Source organism: Anolis sagrei, chromosome 4 (assembly GCF_037176765.1).
Source record: "Anolis sagrei isolate rAnoSag1 chromosome 4, rAnoSag1.mat, whole genome shotgun sequence".
Lineage (NCBI taxonomy): Eukaryota > Metazoa > Chordata > Lepidosauria > Squamata > Dactyloidae > Anolis > Anolis sagrei.
The window spans coordinates 49,488,707-49,512,707 of NC_090024.1; the positions used below are offsets into that span (position 1 = coordinate 49,488,707).

The following is a 24,001-nucleotide window of genomic DNA, read 5'->3' on the forward strand; positions in this document are numbered from 1 at the left end:
TATATCCCCATACCAAAAAAGGGAAATGCTAAAGACTGCTCATACTTTCCTACAGTGGCCCTTATTTCTCATGCCAGTGAGGTAATGCTCAAGATCCTGCAAGGAAGACTCCAGCAATACATGGAGCGAGAGTTGCCAGATGTACAAGCTGGGTTTAGAAAAGGCAGAGGAACAAGAGACCAAGTTGCCAATATCCGCTGGATAATGGAGAAAAGCAGGGAGTTTCAGAAAAACATCTATTTCTGTTTTATTGACTATTCTAAAGCCTTTGACTGTGTGGATCATAATAAACTGTGGCAAATTCTTGGTGGTATGGGCATACCAAATCACCTTGCCTCTCTCCTGAGGAATCTGTACAAGGACCAAGTAGCAACAGTAAGAACTGATCATGGAACAACAGACTGGTTCAAGATTAGGAAAAGCGTACGGCAGGGTTGTATACTCTCATCCAACCTATTCAACTTCTATGCAGAAAACATCATACAATGTGTAGGACTTGATGAAAGCAAGGCTGGGGTTAAAATTGCTGGAAGAAACATTAACAACCTTAGATATGCAGATGATACCACTTTGATGGCCAAAAGCGAGGAGGAACTGAGGAGCTTCTAATCAAGGTGAAAGAAGAAAGTGCAAACGCTGGGTTGCAGTTATATATATATATATATATAAAACAGGATTATGGCAACGGGACTAATTGATAACGGGCAAATAGAGGGAGAAATGGTGGAGGCAGTGACAGACTTTGTATTTCTAGGTGCAAAGATTACTGTAGACGCAGACTGCAGCCAGGAAATCAGAAGACGCTTATTTCTTGGGAGAAGAGCAATGACCAATCTCGATAAAATATTGAAGAGTAGAAACATCACACTGGGAACGAAGATCCGCATAGTAAAAGCAATGGTATTCCCCATAGCAACCTACAGATGTGAGAGCTGGACCATAGAGAAGGCTGAGCGAAGGAAGATAGATGCTTTTGAACTGTGGTGTTGGAGGAGGGTTCTGAGAGTGCCTTGGACTGCAAGAAGATCCAACTAGTCCATACTTCAGGAAATAAAGCCCGACTGCTCATTGGAGGGAAGAATAGTGGAGGCAAAGATGAAGTATTTTGGCCGCATCATGAAAAGACATGAAAGCTTAGAGAAGACAATTATGCTGGGGAAAATGAAAGGAAAAAGGAAGAGGGGCCGATCAAGGGCAAGATGGATGAATGGCGTCTTTGAAGTGACTGGCTTGACCTTGAAGGAGCTGGGGGTGGTGACGGCCGACTGGGAGCTCTGGCGTGGGCTGGTCCATGAAGTCACGAAGAGTCGGAAGCAACTGAACGAATAAACAACAGGTTGCTTCAAATAGCTAAATTGCTGATATCCGTCTCACAGAATGCTACCAGTCTATTTTAATTACACTTGTTTCTAATTTTATATATGCTAAATAATAGCTTTTTAAAAGCCCCCACCATTTGTAATAGATGTGTTCTTGTTGTTCAGGGAAACAAGACCTTGTCATGTTGATGGGGTTGAGGGCTGAAGGGACCAGCTAACACCTCCCAACAAAGGATTCCCCAGGCAACCCCGTCAACATGACAAGGCAGGAAGCAGTCAAGCTTTGAAGCTGCAAGGCCATTCAGTGCTGATCAAGGTAGCCAATTGCAATATTCACACCTACCTAAAACAGACAAGAGTTCTTTCTCCCACCCTGGACATTCTAACAGAATTCACAACCTCAGAATTCCCCCAGGCAGCAATCAGCCAGGCTTTGAAGCTGCAAGGTCATTAAAGGTAATCAACGTGGTCAATTGCAACATTCACACTTGCCTCAAACAGACAAGAGTTCTTTCTCCCACCCTGAACATTTCACAAATATATAAATCCCACTTCCTTAGTTTCCACAGACCTCACAACTTCTGAAGATGCCATAGTCCTTTCTTTAAATTGTGTGTATTTCTTTTGCTGAACCTCAGTTCTTATAAGAACAAGTTCAGTGTGTTTTCCAACATTTTGTTCTGTTTAAAAAAGCAAACAGTGTTATTGTTATGATTATGATATTCTAATAAAAATAACTTTGATAAATGCCAATAAGGATCAGCCCTTCCAGGTAAATTTCCTGGTTTTGCCATGCTCTTAGGCTCCATCTATATCTCCATATAAAATCCAGATTATCTGATTTAAAACTGAATTATATGGCAATGTAGACTCAGATAATCCAGTTCAAAGCAGAAAATCTTGATTACGGTATATAGAGTATAAACTGACCTGAATATAAGCTGAGGCACCTAATTTTACCACAAAAAACTGGGAAAATGTATTGACTCGAGTATAAGCTGAGGTTGGGAAATTCAGCAGCTACTGGTAAATTTCAAAATAAAAATAGATACCAATAAAATTACATCAATTGAGGCATCAGTAGGTTAAATGTTTTGAATATTTGCATAAAACTGTAATTTAAGATAAGACTGCCCAACTCTGATTAAACCATTATTCTAACTTTCTTCAATGTAAATGTGCTTATGTATCCTTCCAATAAAAATAGAGTAAAATAATAAATGGGCAAGATGGATGAATGGCGTCTTTGAAGTGACAGTAATAATAGAGTAAAATAATAAACGTAATAATAATAGAGTAAAAACATAAATGTAATAATAATAATAATAATAATAATAATAATAGAGTAAAACAATGTAAATGTAATAATAACAATAATAAATTAAAATAATAACTTTGACTCAGGTATAAGCCAAGGGAGGCTTTTTCAGCCTTAAAAATGGGCTGAAAACTCGTTTATACTCGAGTATATACAGTATTTATTTTTATAATCTGGATTATATGGCAGTATAGATTCAGCTTCAGAAGGCTTGGCTGGTAAACAGAAGAAAAACAGAATTGCGTTGTTGAAGGCTCTCATGGTCGGAATCACTGGGTTGCTGTGAGTTTTCCAGGCTGTATGGCCATGTTCCAGTACCATTCCCTCCTGATGTTTTGCCTGCATCTGTGGCCGGCATCTTCAGAGGTGTGTTGGAAATGAGGCAATACACTCCACTTGCCTCAGTTCCAACACACCTCTGAAGAAGATGGCCACAGATACAGGTGAAAAGTCATGAGAAAATGCTACTGGAACATGGCCATACAATTTGAAAAACTCATAGCAACCCAGAAATCAGAACTATTTGTACTGGTACCTGAACATTCATATGTCTTTCAAAGGTGTAAACATGTACTATAGAAAAGTAATTTATCTCCAAGGCTGGATCTACACTATATCCCAGGATCTGATCCCATATTTTCTGCATATCCCAGATTACCTGGCAGTGTAGACTCATAGTCCGGTTCAAAGCAGATAATCTGGAATCAGATCCAGGAATATAGAGCAGTGTAGATCCAGCCTGAGAGTTAATTATGTGACAATACAATAGCCTCTATCTGACTTCTTTTGATAAGGAGTGAGGTTCCTTTGACACAAAAACATTAGGTGTAGTCACTCAAACCTACCCATTCATTATTTCCACTCCAGTGCCATTGGTATTATAAAAATAGCCAAATTGGGTGTGACAGTATCAGCAATTTGTATGCTACTGAATGATGGCTTTATTTACATAATTAATGAGAGAAGGGAATTTTATCTCAGCTGGCAAGGAAGGGGGTGAGACATACGGAAGAAAATGGGAAAATTAACACTGTGTCAACCAGGTCCAATGGATTGTATAGGACCCGTGAGACCAAGATCTGCAAACTGCAGATAATTAAATGTAATTGCATTTGATAAACTTCCTGGTATAGTCAAATCAATAGTCAATAATTAAGTCTTATCAAAAGGGAGTTTCCTCACTTGTTGGAAAACATCACATCTCTGCCAGGTTCCATCAAGAACAAGCAATTAGCAAATGTCATTCTATTTTGCAAAGTGAAATAGTGCTTGCCACTAACAACCACACCAGGGAGGCGGGGGGAGGCAAAACTTCAGTGCATGGAGCAACTAGACAGAACTAAGAAGGTTGAAAAGTTTGGAAAAGTCATTTTTCTTAGGCTGGATCTACACTGCCCTATATTCCAGGATCTTATCTCAGATTATCTGCTTTGAACTGATTATATACATCTGCACTGCTAGGTAATCTAGGATAGGAAGATTATCTGGGATCAGATCCTGGGATGTAGGCTAATGTAGATTTCTTATTCCAGATTATCTGGAAGTGTTTATCCATATAATCCAGTTCAAAGCAGATAATCTGGAATCAGTTCTTGGGATATAGGGTAGTGTAGATCCAGCCCTTCCAGACAGACCAAAATCCCGAAAGGAACTGGGATTCCAGTTTCTTTTGGGATTGAGGCCTCACAGAAGTCACAACCTTCAGGATGTTGCAAGGGATCAACCTGGGAGGGCATCCAGTCAGCCCCCCATTCCCTCTGTAAACTTACCGGAGGGGTTTTCCTGTGTTCTCAGGCCCCTCGGAGAAAGCTTCTGACATGTCAAAATGACATAGCTTTAGAGAGGAGAGGGGAATTAGAGCTCAAAAAACTGGGATTGCATTGTAAATTGGCCCCTGGGATCACAGAAGGAAGTCCTAAGAGTCAATCCCCATAGGCCCAATACCTGGAAAGATCTGGACCTTACAGTAAGGGCTTGATGTTTTGAAGGTTTTTTTTAATCCAGAGTAAATCACAAAATCCTTGGGTTAATCCAAATTAACCCAAGACGTTATTTGGAGTTTCTATGGCTAAACTGGCATTTGAACCTTGTTCCCCTGTAGCCCTGGTGCAGGCTCTTCTTTTCATGCTACTATAATTGGCTATTTGCCATTTTCACTGAGTTCAGTGCTGAAGTTTATAATGTGTTCTTGGTCAAATACGAAATGTATTAGGCCCCTTCTACACTGTCATATAAAATCCAGATTATCTGCTTTGAACTGGATTATATGGTAGCGTAGAAGGAACCTTAGTCACTCCAAACATACAGGACAGGTCTGGCTGCATCTTTAGCCCCCTCAAAAAAAGCACCTGGTGACTCAAAATGACGTGTCAGGAGTTCTGGAGAGGAAAGGGGGGAATCAGAGCCCTAAGAACTGGAGTGACAATAAGGATTGGCCCCAAGGATAGCAGAAGGCAGTCCTGAGAGTCCTGAGAGTCAATCCCCACATGCCCAGCACCTCAAAAGATCCGGACCTTGCTGTCCAGAGCTTTCTCCTAGGAGCCTGAAGTTGCAGTCAAGTTGGGAAGGGAGGGGCATTCAGCTCCTTCAGGCCCTTAAGAATCCAAAGAACCAGGATGGCAATAGGGATTGACCCCCAGGTTACAGAAGGCGGTCCTAAGAGACAGTCCCCATAGGCCCAATGCCCGGAAAGATCTGGGCCTTGCAGTAAGGTCTGGATCTATCCAAGAGTTTTATTAATCCGAAGTAAACTGGGAAATCCTAGTGAGTAAACTGGAAGAACCCAAAACCCATGATGGGTTGCAGGTTAACCTGAGGTGTCCAAATGATGTCTCAGGTTAACACGCAACCCGTCACAGGTTTGGGGTCTGTAGAGAAGGGTTCTCAGCCACCTAAAACAGGAACAAGCAGAATGTAGATCTAGATCTATTTGTAAGATCAGAAAGAGCTACCGACTGTGTTGCATAATAACCACAACAGCTAATTAAAAATAAACAAATTAGGCTGCTGAAATTAAAAGGCCTTAGGGGAAAATTAGGAGTGCTCTTGTTTGTTTGTTTGAAGGAACTGTGAGTTCAGACATGATGATGAAAACAAATGTGTAAGCATGAGCTTAGACACATGCAGTCTTTCCTTAGAAGATTGAATGTTCTTCATCCGGACTAACATTTCCTATTATTTTACATTTGGGTTGATGATCAATATGATGTAGTGGTTTGGGTGTTGGTTTAGACCAGTGGTTCTCAACCTTTCTAATGCCAGTTCCTTGTGTTGTGGTGACCCCCCACCATAACATTATTTTCTTTGCTACTTCATAACTGCAATTTTGCTATATGAATCGTAATATAAATATCTGATATGCAGGATGTATTTTCATTCAGTGGATCAAATTTGTCACAAATAGCTGATACGCCCAAATTTGAATACAGCTGGGCTTGAGGGGAATAGATTTTGTCATTTGGGAGTTGTAGTTGCTGGGATTTATACTTAACGTACAATCAAAGAGCATTCTGAACCCACTGAATTGGGCCAAACTTACCAAACAGAAAACCCATGACCAACAGAAAATACTGTGTTTTCTGATGATCTTTGGCAACCTCTCTGACACCCCCTCATGCCTTCCCCTCCACCCCCCCCCCCCCCAAGGGTCCCAACCCACAGGTTGAGAAACACTGGTTTAGACTTTGAGGACAATTGAAACAATGTCTGAGCAAGTCATATCCTGTCGGCCTCAAATCAAGGCAAGGTAATCCCTTTCTGAATAAATCTTCAAAGGAAAACTCCATGATAGGGTTGCCATAAATTATTAGAAGTCACACAATAGTTGGTTGGTAGACCTCAGAGGAGAGAGAGAGGGCGCGCACAAAAAAGGCTCAAGTAGATCACTAAATTCACCCAGAGTTTATTCCATGTTGCTCTAATATGTTTTGCTGTTGCTATGTGCCCTCATTTCTGAATTAAGGCACACCTAAAGCAAACCTATCACAAGGTTTTCTTGGTAAGTTTTGTTCAGCAGTGGTTTCCCTTTGCCTTCCCCTGAAACTGAGAGAATCTCACTTGCCCAAGGTCATCTAGTGGGTTCCCATATCTGAGTGAGGATTCAAACATTGGTCTCCAGAGTCACAGTTCAAACACTATAAAATGCTGATTCTGCTCAAATACATCTCTGCATCAGTGCCTTGTATTTGTTTTCTGATTCAGACAGAAGGCTGTTTTCTGTTTCATCTATGCAACATGCAAAAAGGCAGTGGTGACAAGGCTACCAAGCAATAGGAAAAATGAAATCCTTGGGGCTGTTCTGTCATCATCCTGGAATCCTGTCAGCCTCTGGGACGGGCAGAAGCACTGTAAAAAGTGCTGTAAAAATTGCATTTCCACCTTGGCTTCAGGGTTGTATTTCTTACGCTCAAACTAGTTGCTGTGAGGGAAACATGAGATCCTGATCTAATTAACTCCGAGAATACTAATGGAAGGTGGAGCGCAAAAGACAAACAGAAGAGGCTTACGTTATAACCCTTGCCCTATATGTAGCCTAGCCCTGCAAGGCCACGTGTACACAGTTTATTTGTAATCTTTGAGCTCTTTCAAACTATACAGTTAAAGTTTTTTCTTACCTGCCATGGCTGCATCCTAATGAATATTGGGATTTATAGCTTTGAGAGTATTTAAAATATGAGGATTGGACATGGGGATTGCGTGGCTCTCAATACATTTTAAGTCCCATTTATTTGGAGTAGATATGGTGTTAATGGGGTAATACTTTGAATTGCATCTGAATTATTTTGCTAGTCAAGCAACCCCTTTAACAGCACTTTTCTGTTTTTAATGAAAAATCATAAGCATCTTCAGCATAAGAACCCTATACAGGAAAACAGAAAATACCAGATGATGAATGACAGCTGCAAGATACCTTATAGATGACTGGTTCCTTTGACCAAGGTCCTGTGTACTTTTAGCATAGTATAACTACACACCAGCACAGCCAATTGCACAACAGATGTCGTGGCCTTGAACTCAATTGCTGTGCAACTGCTGTGCAACTAAATCACAGATAAGAGGACTCTGTCTTTGCTTGAAAAATGACAGGCAGCAATAAGAGCTAGAATTTTTATATAATGGTATAATCTGATGGCAACCGTTTGTCTGGAATTGAGATAGACCTGATTTCCATACGATATCTCCTTACATTTTTATGACATAAGAGAAAACAACAAAACTGTGATGTTTTAAATGACTCCTTTGACACAGAAGCTTCATTGTTGATGGGTAAGGAGATTGGTCAGACTTTCTAAGAACTGACTTCCAGTTAACCTCCAGATATAAAGTAGGTATAATGCATGCCTTTGCATTATTTACTGTAAATCTTTTCTTGGGTTCACTGAATCTGATGGTATGACTTTCTACTATGACAACTGTAATGACAATGGGTTGGGGGTTTTGACCTATATTTTAGCTGTTGACAAGTTCCATGTTTGGTGGCCGCAGAAGGTTCTCACATTTGTAGCAAACGTTTGGATAAATGAACTGAGAAATGTCAAAATCCTCATTGTCAGTCATAGTAGTCAGCAAGAGAAGAAGGGGGGGGGGGCTTTGAAAATTTCAGAGGGGGTTGATAATTTCAGGGGGGGGAGGGTTGAAACCTGCCTCCTACCTCACACTGAAGCAAAGAGCATAGCAGGGGGCAGAGCAGCCTCCAATAGCCTGCAGCTCCGCCCCTGTCAACCACCTCCACCAAGTCTGGCCTCCTTAATGAGAACATTCAACACACACATACCCAACTTGGTTGCTTTGCTACATCGGCTATTGCTGCAAGTAATGACAGTGTGAATAAATTGTCAATATTTGCTTGAGATAGTGCTTGCAGTTCTGGAGGGACTCTTAATTTTTTGCGTCTCATAGACTTAGCATGGGGATTTGGTTAACCAGTTAAAATTCATGAGTAAACCAGGTTTTTTTTAACCTGAAAAATTTCGGGGGGGGGGGGTGAACCCCTAAACCCACCCACCCCACCTCACCCCCACCCAGGCTACAGGCCTACACACAGCTGAATAAAATCCCACATTATCTACTTTGAACTGGATTACACAGCAGTGTGGAGTCAGATAACCCAGTTCAAAGCAGATATTGTGGGTTATTCTCCCTTGATATGTCTGTGTGGATTGCTCTATTTATGAACTATTGACCTCAAAGGAATGTGGAACAGCAGGATGTGTTAGTATAGTATGGGAAAATAGGTAACAACTAATTTTAAAAAAATACAGTGAAATACAATTTTGAGTAAACAACCACTAAAAACCAGTTCAGGAAGCCAGAAAACGATAACTGATAGTTTTACATGCAGAAGTAAGCCTCTTTTAAGCTAAGCTACAGGGAGGTTGGTGGAGTTGAAGTGTTATCATATTGTCACAGTTTTGTGGTAAAAACAAACAAGTGTGAAGCAAGAGAGCCACGATTGATTGCATTTCCTTTTACGTAATTACCCTAGCAGGTTGAATACTGCTTAGAGAAACAACAGATAAAGTGTAGTTAGTTTGTGAATGCAACTTCCTTTTTGCAGCCTTTGGTGCTCTTTCTCCTCATTTATTTTTGGGTCTTTTCCAGCCTCAAAATGGTTCAAAACTAATAAGAAATACACTTTCCCTAAAAAGTGATGGTCTTGCATGCAGGAAATGGTTTTTACCTATATTCTGGACATCCTGGCACCTGGGTTGCTGTGAGTTTTCTGGGCTGTATGGCCATGTTCCAGAAGCATTCTCTCCTGATGTTTCACCCACATCTATGGCAGGCATCCTTAGAACCTCTGAGGATGCCTGCCATAGATGTGGGGAAAACATCAGGAGAGAATGCATCTGAACATGGCTATAAGCCCAGAAAACTCACAGCAACCCAATGATTCTGGCCATGAAAGCCTTCGACAACACATCCTAATGCCTGTTTGGACCATTATTTGGCTCAGATTATATATATATATATAGAGAGAGAGAGAGAGAGAGAGATCTTAGAAAACTATTTCTTGATTTAAGTTGTTGGCGTGCTGGCTGATATCCGGACAGGGGACATGAGAGAAGCCTCCTCGCAGGATATATATATATATATAGAGAGAGAGAGAGAGAGAGAGAGAGAGAGAGATCACTATAGAATGTGGAAATTTCCTTGTCAAAATGTTCTGCAAGAAACAAGGCCATCCAGGAATTTCAGGTGTTAGAGAAGTGCAAAAGGTGCAGGAAGCAAGCGAGACACACACCGTAAGTGTGTGTGTAGCAAGGTCAAGAGTAGAGAGGGGTGAGGAAGTAAGAGGGAGTGCCAGGAAAAAACACCAAGGACATGAGATGAGGTGAAGGAGGGAGTAGGAGAGTCAAGAGGAATAGTTTGTTGAGAGTGGATGGAGAATTGGACTTGGGTGTCCCTGCTCCAAGTCCAGCACATTATATGTTATGATACTGGTTCCCTTAGGTCAACTGAAACTGAATACTGGAAAGGAGTAAATGGAGAAAGCAATAACTAATGAGCCTAATTCACCTGTTTAGAATGCAAACTAGTGATTGCGTAATTTGGAATAATGTGCATAATGTGCACACTAGCTGCTCAGATTTGAAGAAGTTATTATTATTATTATTATTATTATTATTATTTGAAACACAAGATAAATCCACAGCAGACAAGATCACTCTGCTGGCTGTTGTATTGGATCACACGTCGGACACTTCCCAAGTATCTAGGACTGTGTGATGTATCGGCGAATAATGTGTGCAGATCCCAGTAAGGTTACCTTCTGCAGCTGGCAGATGGTAATTTTGTCAGCGCCAATTGTGTTTAAGTGCAGGCCAAGGTCTTTAGGCACTGCACCCAGTGCTGATCACCACTGGGACCACCTTGACTGGCTTGTGCCAGAGACTTTGCAGTTCAATCTTTAAATCCTCATATCGTGTCAGCTTTTCCAGTTGTTTCTATTCAATCCTGCTGCCACCTGGGATTGCAACATCAACAATTCATACTTTGTTTTTTAACACGATCGTGAGGTCAGGAGTATTGTGATCCAGAACTTTGTCTGTATGAATTCGGAAGTCCCAGAGGAGTTTGACGTATTCATTTTCTGTAACTTCTTCCGGCTTGTGATCCCACTGGTTCTTTGTTGCAGGCAGATGGTATTTTGTTGTTGTTGTTGTTGTTGTAGGTCTTCTTCTGAGTGTGCATAGGTGACATTATATTATTATTATTATTATTATTATTATTACTTTATTTGTACCCTGCTAGCATCTCCCGAAGGACTCGATGCGGCTTACATAGGCCAAGGCCTCAAAACACAATATAACAATACAATACCTAAAGCAAATTAAAAACAGTTAAGCAGAATAAACAACAAACAATAAACAATACATCAAGACACTATAAAACTGGGCCGGGCCAGAGAAATGGGTACAAGATTAAAAGTGCTGATGTGGCAGGAGGTATGTAGGATTATAAAGTAAGTGCAGTGTGCAGTGTGCAGCAATCTTAGTTCTACTAAAGTGCTTCTAGGACTTGGTATTGGAGATTCCTAATCTGAGAAGGCACATCGGAACAGCCAGGTCTTCAAGTTCTTCCTGAAGACTGCCAATGTAGGGGCCTGTCTAAGATCTTTTGGGAGAGTGTTCCAGAGTCGGGGGGCCACCACAGAAAAAGCCCTGTCTCGAGTCCCCACCTGCGATGCAGGCGGGATCACGAGCAGGGCCTCTCCAGATGACCGAAGCGAACGCGTGGGTTCGTAGACGGAGATGCGGTCACGCAGGTAGGATGGTCCCAAACCGTTCAGGGCTTTGTAGGTAAGCACCTGCACCTTAAATTGGGCTCGGAAAATAAACGGCAGCCAGTGGAGTTCCTTGAACAGGAGGGTTGACCTCTCTCTGTAACAGGAGGGTTGACCTCTCTCTGTTAACATCCTGGCTGCTGCCCGTTGGACCAGTTGGAATTTCTGAGCCGTTTTCAAGGGCAGCCCTACGTAGAGCGCATTGCAGTAATCCAATCTAGAGGTGACCAATCTAGAGGTGACATTGTCATCAGCATATTGGAGTTCTATACCATCTGTTGCAGAACTCGCTCCTGATCCGATAAATAAATCCATAAACAAGGCTTGTTTTGTAAGGGCATAAAAGAGGCTTCTGAGAGACCGCTCCCGGCCTTGAGCCATGCCAGTTAAAGGAGCGCCCATCTGCGTTATGATTCCCACAGGGCAGATGCGCCACGGCTTCTCTCCAGCCTCAGCCCTGTCCTTCCTCCTGCAAAGCAAGGCACTGCCCCGGGCCAAAGGGGAGGGGCGGGGCGGAGAGGGGGCCCCTCCCTCCCCCCATCCCTCCCTCCCTCCCTGCTTCCTTCCCCTGTGGCCCTGGGCCTGGCATCGCCCTTCTCCCTTGGAGGCCCAGGAAGGCCAGCTCTGCCTGCAAGCCTTGCTCAGCGCCAGGGACGAAGGCGGGGAAGAGCAGCGCGGGGACGAGCGCCTCGCCAGCCGCAAATTGCAGGTTTTCCACCGCCGGAGGGAGAGGCAGCGCCTCCGAAGCGCATGTCCTTTTTTTTTTCTTTTTTTTTGGGGGGGGTCCTCTTTGCATGTCAGGCTTCAACCCCGCCTCCCCCCTCCTTCCCCAGATCTGGGTTCATAGAAAGGGAGAAGGGGCACCTACGCAGTGGAATGAAGGCAGTTTGCCACCACTTGGCTCAGTGCCGTGGCATCATGGGAGTTGTAGTTTTCACAGCCTTCCCTGCCAGAGGGTGCTAGTGCCTCCCCCACAAACTATCGCTCCTCTGATTCCATAGCATTGAGCCGTGGAGGTTTAAAGACTTCATCACTCTAGAGCAGTGGTTCTCAACCTGTGGGTCCCCAGCTGTTTTAGACTACATCTCCCAGAAATCCCAACTAGTTTACCAGCTGTTGGGATTTCTGAGAGTTGAAGGCCAAAACATCTGGGGACCCACAGGTTGAGAACCACTGGTGTAGAGAATGAATCCACTTAAAATCCGGTTTCTGCTTCCTGCAGAATTCTGGGTTTTGTAGTTTAGTGAGGCTGGTAAAGGCTCCTCCCTAAACTACAAACCCCAGAGTTCTGCAGGAGGCAGAAACCAGATGATGAAGTTTTGAAGCTGCATTCATTCTGCAGTGTGGATACACACTTGGTTTGGAGTGGGGCGGCAAGGCTGGTGGACTGGTGTTGTTTCCCAGATTTATTTATTTATCATGTCAGGAGCGAACAAGTTGTATTGCATTAAAACGCAAAGTGTGCAGACTTGGTATTCTATTAAATGTCCTTTGACCAGTAGCTGGCCACTTGGAGTGCCTCTGGTGTTGCTATAAGAAGATCCTCCATTGTGCAGGTGGCAGGGCTCAGGTTGCATTGCAGTAGGTGGTCAGTGGTTTGCTCTTCTCCACACTTGCGTGTTGTGGATTCCACTTTGTGGCCCCATTTCTTAAGGTTGGCTCTGCCTCTCGTGGTGCCAGAGCGCAGACTGTTCAGCGCCTTTCAAGTGACCCAGTTTTCTGTGCGCCCAGGGGGGAGTCTCTCATTTGGTATCAGCCATTGATTGAGGTTCTGGGTTTGAGCCTGCCACTTTTGGACTCTCACTTGCTGAGGTGTCCCAGCGAGTGTCTCTGTAGATTTTAGAAAACTATTTCTTGATTTAAGACATTGACATTCTAGCTGATATCCAAACAGGGGGTGGGCTGGAGATGTCACTGCCTTGGTCCTTTCACTATTGGTTGCTACTTCCTGGCAGATGTCAGGTGGTGCAGTACCGGCTAGGCAGTATAGTTTCTCCAGTGGTGTAGGGTGCAGACACCCCATGATAATGAGGCATGATTCTGAAAACAGGGAAACATGGCTGCGGGAAACTGGCTTCTATCCTTTGGAACTGGCTTCTATCCTGGACTTAGGAAATTCCATCCAGTTTACCTGCTGTTAGGAGTTGTGGGAGTTGAAGTCCAAAACACCTGGATGGCCAAAGTTTGCTCATACCTGACTTAGCTGCAGGAAGTACTCCAGCTGGTTTGTTGTAGGTTTTTCGGGTTCTATGGCCATGTTCTAGAACAGGGGTCTTCAAACTTTTAAAACAGAGGGCCAGGTCACAGTCCCTCAAACTGTTGGAAGGCCAGATTATAATTTGAAAAAAAACATCAATGAATTCCTATGCACACTGCACATATCTTATTTGTAGTGCAAAAAACCCCTCAAAAACAATACAATAATTAAAATGAAGAACTATTATAACATATCTAAACTTAATAGTATTTCAATGGGAAGTGTGGGCCTGCTTTTGGCTGATGAGATAGGATTGTTGTTGTTATTGTGTGCCTTCAATTCGTTTCAGACTTAGGTTGACCCTGAGCGAGGGCCGGGTAAATGACTGTGGAGGGCTGCATCCGGCCCTCGGGCCTTAGTTTGAGGACCCGTGTTCTAGAAGCATTCTCTCCTGACGTTTCACCTCCATCTGTGGCAAGCATCCTCAGAGGTTGTGAGGTTTGTTGGAAACTGGAAAATTGGGTTGACCTCACAACCTCTGAGGATACTTGTCATAGATGCAGGTGAAACGTCAGGAGAGAATGCTTCTAGAACAGTGGTTCTCAACCTGGGGTCCCCAGATGTTTTTGGCCTACAACTCCCAGAAATCCTAATAGCTGGCAAACTGGCTGGGATTTCTGGGAGTTGTAGGCCCAAAACATCTGGGGACCCCAGGTTGAGAACCACTGTTCTAGAACAATCCGAAAAACCTACAACAACCCATTGATTCCGGCCATGAAAGCCTTCGACAAGGACTCCAGCTGTTGGGAAACGCAGTCAATCAAGCTTTCTTGGCATCCCCCCGGAGGGACAAAATAGTGAGTCTGTATGAGTGTCAAATTACTGGATGTATTTTGTAGACCTGACTTCAGTTGTCAGGTTGCTGGATATGTTTTGCAGAACCGTTTGTGTCTGTGTTGTGTTGGTGGATGTTCTGGACTTTGTAGAATCATGGGCGTATTTGTGTGAGTGTTACGGATATATTTTGTAGAAGTATGTGTTTATTGAGTTGTTGTGAGTTTTCCAGGCTTTATGACCATGTTCCAGAAGCATTCTCTCCTGATGTTTCACCCACCTGTATTGTAAGCATCCTCAGTTGTAAGATCGGTTGGAAAACTATGTAAGTGAGGTTTATATATCTGTGGAATGTCCAGGGTGCCGTTATACAAATGGCTTCTCTGTGTTGTCTGACATGGTAGTTTTTAGCATGTGCTCTGTGTTCTCAAATAATATGCTGTGTCCAGAACTACTGGATCACTCTAACAACTACCATGTCAGACAACACAGAGGAGCCATTTTTGTGTGTGTCAGGAGCGACTTGAGAAAATGCAAGTTGCTTCTGGTGTGAGAAAAATGGCTTATCTGTAAGGATGTTGCCCAGGGGACACCCAGATGTTTTTGATGATTTATCACCCTTGTGGGAGGCTTCTCTCATATCCCTGCATGGGAAGCTGGAGCTGACAGAGGGAGCTCATCCGAACCTTCCCTGGATTCGAACCTGCGACTTGTTGGTCTTAAGTCATGTTGGTACAAGGGTTTAAGAAGCCATTGAAATTCACAAGCATGTGGACAATTTCAACAAAAAGGAGAAAACCATGAAAATGAACAAAATCTGGCTGTCAGTATTTTTTAAAAAACTTAAAATTAGGAAATAAATAAAGAACAACACTCTGAAAACAGGGGAATTCCAAACATGAGACAATCAGAGCCAGCTAATCACCTCCCAACAAAAGATTCCCCCAGGCAGGAATCAGCCAGACCTTGAAGCTGCAAGGCTTTGCAGTGCTAATCAAGGTGATTAATTGCAACATTCACACTTGCCTCCAACAGACAAGTATTATTTCTTCCATCTAATAATAATAATAATAATAATAATAATAATAAACAACTTTATTTATATACCACTCTATCTCCCCGAGGGTACTCAGAGCGGTTTCCAAGTAACATCATCAATACATACAGAGTAAACAACATAATCATAAGATTAACAAAATAATATAAGCATAAAAATTGTCGCCATAACACATATATGGTGACAAGAGACCTTCAACAGATATATAAACCTCCCTTGTTTAGTTTCCAATATACCTCACAACCTCGGAGGATGCCTGCCATAGATGCTGGCGAAATGACAGGAGAGAATGTTTCTGGAACATGTCCATACAGCCTGGAAAACTCACAGCGACCCAGTGATCCCGGCAATGAAAGCCTTTGACAACACATATGTGTGTATTCTTGGATGTACTTCACCTGACCGTGGCAACTTGGAGTCATAGATATGCCTTTACTACATCTTTACATATTCTCAGTGGCAGTCCTCTTGTGTTTGTGTACCTGCCTCCCACCGTCACCTTGATTTATGGCACCTCCCCAGATTTCATAGTGTTTTCTCGGACATTGAATGCTCAGAAGTGGTTTTGTCAGTTCCTTCCTCCAAAAAAATAGCCATCAGCACCTGGGAAGGCTCTCATCCAATTATTAACCAGGGCTGATCCTGCTTCTCTTCCAAGATCAGACAAAATCTGGGGCCTTCAGGCTGCTGTGTTTTGTGGAACTGGGCTGCACTTTCCACCTCCCACCATTTTGCATTTTGTTTGCCTTCTTCAGTTGGTCAGATCAGGGTCCAAATCAGGACGCTTAAGGAGAGGAAGTCTTACTCCACATAAAGCCTTACCTATGTAAACAGTTCTAAGATTGTGCAATAAAGGGGATTAACTTTTAGGCAGTGTCACCCTCTTTCTTAAAATGGAATCCTTGATTAGGTGATCTCATAGCAATCTTGGCATCAGCGTATGTATAATTGCATTCTTGGGCTCTGCCAATTCGATAGGACATTTTTAAAAAATGGAGAGGAAACTCAGATAATTCTTTGCTGTAAACAGGAAGACATTAATTAGCTGGAAATTTCTGGGATTATGATGACTCTGGGCTAAACTATGTTTGCATTAAATATGTAATGCAGAGCTTTGCAAATTGTGTGTTGTGACATATTAGTGTTGACTGCAGTGTGTTATGCAAATGTAAAGAGAAACCTCTGAGTCTATGTAAAGTAATAAATCATATGTTTTTTTAAAATGCTTTTTTGGTGTCAGGAGCAACTTGAGAAACTGCAAGTTGATTCTGGTATGAGTGAGTTGGCCGTCTGCAAGTATGTTGCCTAGGGGATGCCCAGATGTTTTACCATCTTATGGGAGGCTTCCCTCATGTCCCCGCATAAGAAGCTCGAGCTGACAGGTGGGAGTTCACCCCTCTCTCATGTCCACGCATGAGAAGCTGGAGCTGACAGATGGGAGCTCAGCCTTCTCTTGTCCCCGCATGAGAAGCTGGAGGTGACAGACGGGAGCTCACCCCTTTCTCATAGCTGACAGACAGGAGCTCTCCCTCCTCTCATGCCCCCACATGAGAAGCTGGAGCTGACAGATGGGTGCTCATTCCTCTCTCATGTCCCCATATGAGAAGCTAGAGGTGACAGATGGGAGTTCACCCCTCTCACATATCCCCGCATGAGATGCTGGAGGTGACAGACGGGAGCTCACCCCTCTCTCATATCCCCGCATGAGAAGCTGGAGCTGACAGATGGAAGCTCATTCCTCTCTCATATTCCTGCATGAGAAGCTGGAGCTGACAGATGCGAGCTCACTCCCTTTACCCCTCCCCAGATTCAAACCTTTCAGTCAGCAATCCTGCTGGCACAAGGGTTTATCCCATTACACCACTGGGGGCTCCAAAAATAAATACAAATGAAAGGTTTTCATGAGCTATCTTGTGTCTCTAGATATTTTGTTATGACATTTATGTATGTGTCTGTATTTCTTGAAGTAACTGCCGCTTGCTAGTAAAACCAAATTACTGTATTGCAAAATGATGCACGTCTAGAAAGTGTGTCACCAACATGAAATGTTTGGAAAGCTCTGTTGTCATGTGAGACTCAGCGTCAGTGACCTTTGTAATCCAGATTGCACGTGAACCTAATCTAGATTATTCCTGCCACACACAAAAGTAGGGGAAGCTTCAACCTCCCTCCTGAACACAGTAAGAATCACACATAATTTAGAGGGATGTGGTCATTTTATATCAGGCATGGGCCAACTTCGGCCCTTTGGGTGTGTTGGACTTCAACTCCCACCATTCCTAACAGCCTCAGGTCCCTTCCTTTTCCCCCTCACAGCCTCGGGTCCCTTCCTTTCCCCCCTCAGCCGCTTAAGCGGTTGAGGGGGAAAAGGAAGGGACCTGAGGCTGTTAGGAATGGTGGGAGTTGAAGTCCAACACACCTGGAGGGCCAAAGTTAGCCCATGCCTGTATTATATCAATGGGAACCATTTCCAATAGCTTCTATGCAGGGAGGGGAGAACTAGGGTTAAAAGGCTAAGAATTAAGGCTTCCTGAGCCATGCACAGTGGCCCAAGTCAGAATCAGGCTTTTGCATATTTACTTTGGAATAAGACAGAAAATGAAGTGCGGCTCCACGCGGTAGTATGTACTTTAACCCTGCATCTGTTTTCCTCAATTGTTGGCAGGCATTGTGCAACAATAAGCAAAGATTTCTTTGCAGAAGATAAAGGACCAAGAGGTGGGACATGGGTGGAAACAGAGTACTGAGTTCATGGTTGGAAACAGTGTACTGAGTTCATTGTGTGCTATACCCAGGCAAAATAACAGCAGTTCCAGGGCAATTGGAGAGATTATGCTATCATGGTGTGCATGTAACTTGGCAATGCTGATGGCAAAGCCACAAAATTAGTTCATTTTTCTTTATTAGCGAGAACGTCTGTTAATGAATACTTAGCACTTTTATAGGTGCTCTACTAAATTGGATGTTAGCTTACTATAAAAGTTGTTCAGACACATCAAGTAGCAGGCAGATTATAAACTGGTAGAATTTCCGTCTGTTCTAAGATCTAGTGTCACAAATTTGTGAAGATCCTGAAAATAGGGCAAGAAAGCTTTCTCTCCTATATGTTTATAATTAATGGGCACAATTTTCCAAAATCTCCATAGAACAGCTGAGAATCATAGAGACGGGAAGATCCTTGTAGTTTTATCAGGTCTTTAGCTGCCTTTTCATGCAGCAAACTATCTAAAGAACTTGACGGTAGCCAAATATCGCTGCTTACTTTCCAAAGCAAGGTGCAATGTGCTCCCGTCTGAATTCCTGCTGATTTGCAGGTACCTCATATAATGAAAGACTCTGCCCCCCCCCCCCAAAAAAAGAAGTAAAAAAAAATAGAAGAAAGACTCTGCCCGTGTAACAAACAGGAAGTAGAGTGCATCTACCACATTCTACTGTCATGCAGTTTCTACGTGGGTTGAATGAAAAGTAATGCCTCCACCTTCGTAACTCCTCAACAGATGGCAGTACTGGTATGCGGCAGGTACTGGCTTGTTCAGTATGCGCTCCTCTATAGTTTCATTTTGGCGGGAAGCCTCAGCATTGAACAGTTGTGTTGTTAAAATGTGAAGTATGCAATCCTGCGCAGGCAGTCAGTGCGACTTAAGCAACGTGCAGTCATTGAATTCTTGACAGCAGAAGGTGTCACCCCAAAGGAGATTTATCAGAGAATGCAAGTTGTTTATGGTGATTGTGTTAATGTGAGTACTGTGCGTCGTTGGGCGAGTAAGTTTAAAGATGTTGAGGTGGGAACATCTGACTTGCATGACAAACAAAGAGTTGGACGTCCTGTGACAGCAACCACTGAGTTTCCCAAGCAAAAGGTTGACAGATTGATTCAGGACAATCGTCGTATCACTCAGAGAGAAATTTCAATCATAATCAGCATTTCACAACAATGTGTGGGTCACATTATTGCTTTGCTTGGCTATCGGAAGATCTGTGCATGATGGGTTGTGGAAATGGAGTGTCAACTTCTTTTGTGATGGCTTCAGAAAACTTGTTAATCGTTGCCAGAAATGTATCCAATTGTCTGGTGATCATGTGGAAAAATGAATAGTTGTAGTTAAAGAGCACATTCTAAGGATTATTTCTACGTTTGATTTTTTAAAATATTCCCATCCAAACCCAAGTAACGAAGGTGGAGGCATTACTTTTCATTCAACCCTCATATGAACAGGCCCAAGCAGACATAATCAATCCCCTACTAAGGAATTTACCAACAAAGTTCAGTGAAATTTTATATGAAGTTTCTACTTAGTGATAATCTTCCCCACGTGACCTTGGCGGTTGCCAAGTTTCTTTCTGAGGCAGCCAGAAAGAAACTTTCCCAATTTGAGATGCAGCTGAAACACACCGGCACTTCTTGTAGTCTTTTACCTATGTTTTTAGCCAACATATATTTTAAGCAGTTTTTAACTGTTGTAAATTTTACCCATCTCTGTGTTCAGTCAATTGGTTGTTCTTACTATCATTACCTGCATACCTTGAGGCTGAAACACGCCGGCACTTCTTCATAGAATCATAGAATCAAAGAGTTGGAAGAGACCTCGTGGGCCATCCAGTCCAACCCCCTGCCAAGAAGCAGGAATATTGCATTCAAATCACCCCTGACAGATAGCCACCCAGCCTCTGTTTAAAAGCTTCCAAAGAAGGAGCCTCCACCACACTCCGGGGCAGAGAGTTCCACTGCTGAACGGCTCTCACAGTCAGGAAGTTCTTCCTCATGTTCAGATGGAATCTCCTTTCTTGTAGTTTGAAGCCATTGTTCCGCATCCTAGTCTCCAGGGAAGCAGAAAACAAGCTTGCTCCCTCCTCCCTGTGGCTTCCTCTCACATATTTATACATGGCTATCATATCTCCTCTCATCCTTCTCTTCCTCAGGCTAAACATGCCCAGCTCCTTAAGCCGCTCCTCATAAGTTGGGATGCTCTTAAATAGAGGTTCCACCATTCTGTAATTCTGTGTGTATCCCTGTAACACAAAAAAACCCCAGCTTCCTTCAAAATCCCTTACTGAGTATGCATGAACATCAAAGCAGAGATAAAAACAGAATAAACCATCAGCATAACTCAAGGAAGGAAGATCTTGCCCTTTATTTCAGGATATACCTAGCTTCTGATTTCCAAGCAACTAAGGACTTAACTAAACTTCACACAGTATTGCTATCTAAGCTGACCGGTTGAAATCTCCTTCCCCAGAAAGGTCCTACACAGATAGTTATATCAGAAGCCACAAGACCACCTCTTTCTGCCTGTATTACAACACTTGGCAAGCACAATGACAGGAAAGTAGGAAGGAAGACATGTGGCTTGGATCTACTCAATAACCCAGATTGACGGGTGCTTGATCTGGAAAGGGGTGCAACAGCTTTGACAGGCTGCCTGAAACATGCGGAAAAGAGGGATCTATGTATTCACAAAGACAGAGAGACTGCATTGAAGGACAAGGTGAACTTCTGCTGGAATTGGGCCAAAACCTATAAAGCTTCAAGGCGAGGGGTATAACCATGCCATCACTGCAAGTCACAGGAGTAATTTGGGGCACAAATAGAAAAACAGATAGTGATACAGAAGTGGTTGCCTCTTTATAGCCAGATGGCACTATTGGTACCCCAACTGCCTTGCCTGTGGTAGTGGTAAAGCACAAGGCCAAGAGCGTGAAAAGGTTGTTGTGTGCCTTCAAGTGATTTCCCATAAGGAAAACCTGTCACAGGGTTTGATGGCAAGATTTGTTCAGAGGATCTTCCTCTGATGCTGAGAAAGTGTGACTTGCCTAAGTCACCCAATCCATTTCCATCTTACAAAATGTTAATTTGTAATCCAGTTGAGTCTTATAATCAAAGATTGTTAGATTATAACGTGCTGTAATTAGAGATGTGAAGGCCATGAACACTTGGAAACATCCAGGATTTTTTCCAAGTTTCTCCCCTCAAAAAAAATGAGCAGAAATATTGGGGGGGGGGGTGTCCCCTAAATTTCCCCAGCTTTTTCTTGTTCTTTCACTTCTAGCCTTCATATCTACTTATCTGACTAGTTCTGGGTGCCACCATCACAGTCACCCTCTTCCTGGTCAACCCCCATTATCTTGTCCTAATATCTGTTAGACCCATCTAGACAACACTTGTCACTACAAAACAATCAGAAATATTTTTTTATGTACGTATAACAATAAAATTAAAGCTTAATACAAAAAATTCCCCAACAACAAAACAACAAAATAAATAGTCTTCCAAAGGTGCCATGCACAGATCAAGGAGACCATGTGTGGTATCCCAAAAATGTGTTCAAATTGCCAGAAGGGTGGTAGGCATTTACTTCCTTTGGAGCAAGGAAAGGCATTTCAACTGGCAAGTATGTATAGCCAAAAACTAAAGTTAATGTAATATTTAAGACAAGCATATGCCAAGGAAATGCTGAGCGTCTGGCAGTAAATGACACCTACCCCAAGGCATTGTACTTAACATCTGTTGCAGTCCTCAGCCTGCTTTTACTGGGACCTTGGCAGACTGCTGCTGTCTTTGGCCGGCAGGTTGTGCTGCTGCTTTGGCTACTCCTGGAAGTTCTTAGGAAAGAGGAAGAGGTCATGAGTTTTACAGGTCTAGTGAACACTTTAACCTCATTTCTAGAAACGTGAAGAATGTAATGTTGCCTTTTGGAATTAAGAATAAACTGCTTAAGGCAAGATGTTTATGTATTTATTCCTCTCACATTATATTTGCAAGAAGGTAAACTTTAATCTATAGAATAGCTATCCGTTTTGGTTTGTTTCATTCGTATGTCCCTGTTTTCGTTTTCAAGCGCTGCTTCCAAAAACGGGGGCCTGTCTGAACGAGCTGGTTTTTTTTTTTCTTTCATCTGAATGAAACATTTTCTAACCATTGGTCAACATGGCCAGCCTTCCCAGGCTCCCCTTCCCCTCAATTTTAGGACTAGAGAGGTGAAAAGCACCACACATAGAGGGCACATCGACCACTCTTCATCCACCAAGTTTTCTAACATTTGGCTCATCCCCTGATTTTTAGGGATTTTTTTTCTTTCTATAAATAAAATCTCCTTAAAAACATTACTTCTTTCTCTTCCTCTCGATCTACAGAGGAGCCCTGAGGTTAAAGGCAGGGCTTAAGATACCACTGATTCCGAGAGGTTTTCCTCTGGCTATGTGGAGGAGACCTATAGCCTTGTGATGTCACTGTTTTCTTGGGCTCTGATTGGCCCAAACACCTTCTCCTCTTCCTCTGACGCATGTGGAAGAACTGCCTGGGCCGCATGAGGAAAGACACACTACCTAAAAACCAAACAAAGAAAGGGGAACCATGCAACTTTCTCTTTCGAATTGTCTTTTGTTTCATCCAAAAATGGCTCTTTTGTTTTGTGCCATCAAATGGATGGTACAAAACAAATACCCAAATGAAACAAATGGAACAAATACTGTGCCCACCTCTACCCAGAATCCCTTACTCTAGGGAAAGAGTATGTGTCCACTTCCAGGGCATTTGGGTATAGCATTGTGCTGCACTGTTCATATAGCCATGCTAGTAACTTTAAAGGCAACAGTCAGGGTGTGGCTCTGTATTTTCCACAGGGAAAATACAGCAAGGATTATATTGTCAAAAAAAAGACCAAGTGGCGGTAATGCTGATAATACCAGCTTTTCTTCTATGGCTGAAGCCATTTCTACCTATGGTGCATGCACCACTGTTTTCCCATGAATCCTCTGGGGAGTACCTCGGGTGCTTTAGGGAAATTGGTCATGCCTTGCCCTTATTGTGGCATACTGGTGAATCACAAGTTGCAAAAATTCAGAAAGATTTTATTTTTGGACACATAACACCATAAAAAGCAAAAAAAAAAAAAAAAACCATGATCAGCTTGAAGTTGCAAGGATGTTGCCCAGGGGATGCCCAGATGTTTTGATATGTTACCATCCTTGTGGGAGGCTTCTCTCATGTCCCCGCATGAGGAACTGGAGCTGATAGAGGGAGCTCATCCACGCTCTCCCCGATTCAAACCTGAGACCTGTCGGTCTTCCGTTCTGCCGGCACAGGGGTTTAACCCACTGCGCCATTGGGGGCTCCATAGTTTTAGGATGCAACACACAAATAGTTCCAGAAGTATAAGAGACAGAAACATAAAAAAACTCCTTATAGAAGGATAGGCAATTGTATTCAATGCTAACCAGTCTCTCCCATCATCATCACCACCATCTTTTATATAGCACTTTTGCTGTACATGATTCTTTACAAGTAAAGACCAGTTTTCTGCCCTGAGGCATAAATCTAATTAAGACATAACACAAAAGGAAAAGGGTCTCGTAGTGTGAGACAGGTTTGGGTCCTGCTTTTTTTCTCTCATTAAGGTCAAGCCGATGACAGTTGAGATTAAGAAGAGCATTTCATCTGCTTCTGTGTCTAGGCATAATGGAACTATACAGTAGACCCTTGATATCCTCTGTG

At 42.9% G+C, this 24,001-nt stretch overlaps 1 protein-coding gene across 1 annotated transcript in view; it reads left to right on the top strand.

The window, feature by feature from the left end:
- Positions 1–11,966: 11,966 nt before the first annotated feature.
- LOC132774854 (epidermal retinol dehydrogenase 2-like) overlaps positions 11,967–24,001 on the top strand; it is a 29,118-nt gene continuing 17,083 nt past the window's right edge. The window contains 1 exon segment of the mRNA XM_060775348.2: positions 11,967–12,131. The gene's annotated coding sequence lies outside the window, so the exon portion shown is untranslated.